This window comes from Triticum dicoccoides, chromosome 6B (genome assembly GCF_002162155.2).
Source record: "Triticum dicoccoides isolate Atlit2015 ecotype Zavitan chromosome 6B, WEW_v2.0, whole genome shotgun sequence".
In the NCBI taxonomy this organism is placed as follows: domain Eukaryota; kingdom Viridiplantae; phylum Streptophyta; class Magnoliopsida; order Poales; family Poaceae; genus Triticum; species Triticum dicoccoides.
In genome coordinates, this window is record NC_041391.1 from 58591152 (window position 1) to 58592223 (window position 1072).

The window sequence follows — 1072 nt, forward strand, 5'->3', positions numbered from 1 at the left end:
GGCGGTAGCCCTTTGTGCCGTTTGTCGATGTAGCCGAGAGCATGGGTGGTGGAGCCGTGGTCGAGGTAGCCGTGCGAAGAATGCCGTGGTCGATGTCGGGTCAGGGTGGCCGGTGTCGAGGAAGTCGCCGTGGAGCCGCGGGCGCAAGGGGGCGCCGAGTTAGCATGGGCGCAGTGGTGTCGAAGTAGTGGTGCGCCAGGACGGAGATGATGTTGACGACGCGTCGCGCCAGGCTTGCCAGGCCCGGGGACACGTCGTGGACGAAGGCACGCGGTGGTGTTGCCAGCACCGGGCATGCGTAGACGGACGAAGACGAAGTTGACAAAGCGTCGCACCAGACTTGCCAGGCCCGGGGACACGTCGTGGACGAAGGCACGCGGCGGTGTTGCCAGCACCGGGCATGCGTAGACTAGGGACCTGCACGAGCTGTACGCCATGTCGAAGAAGTCGGAGGGCCAGCAGAGAAGAACTCGACGACGGTTGTGGCATCCATCGGCGCAGGGCCAATGTCACCAACGGTGGTCGGAGTAGACGAAGTGCTCGGGTAGATGACGGCGACGCTGGCGACGGGCTGGATGCTGGACGAAGACGAACGGGGTGGACGGGCGGCGGCGGCAGCTACGGAGGTAGCCGCGGCGGCGGCCAATGAAGAGCGGCGGCGGCGGCCTGACGGCGGCGGCGGCGTCTAGGTTAGGAGTGCGGCGGCGGTGCTCGAAGTAGGCGAAGAATCCTGACGGTGTGACGAAGACCGGCGCGGACGGTGGCGTTCCCGCGCCAAGGAAGACGGCGCGGCGCATACCACGGGAAGTCGACGCGCGGTGACGACGAAGTGGACCGCGGGCCGCGGCACTACGGCCCGAAGGGGCGACGCAGCGGCGGCGGGCAGGTCGGGGCGACGGCGGGAAGACCTCGGGGCGGCGGCGGAGACCGCGGGCCGCGTCGCGACAGCCCGAAGGGGCGGTGCGGCGGAGGAGCGTGGGTCGGTGCAACCGCGGGACGGCCTCGGGGCGGCGGCGTGGACCGCGTGCCACGCTTGCTACGGCCCGACGGGGCGACGCAGCGGTGGCGCGAG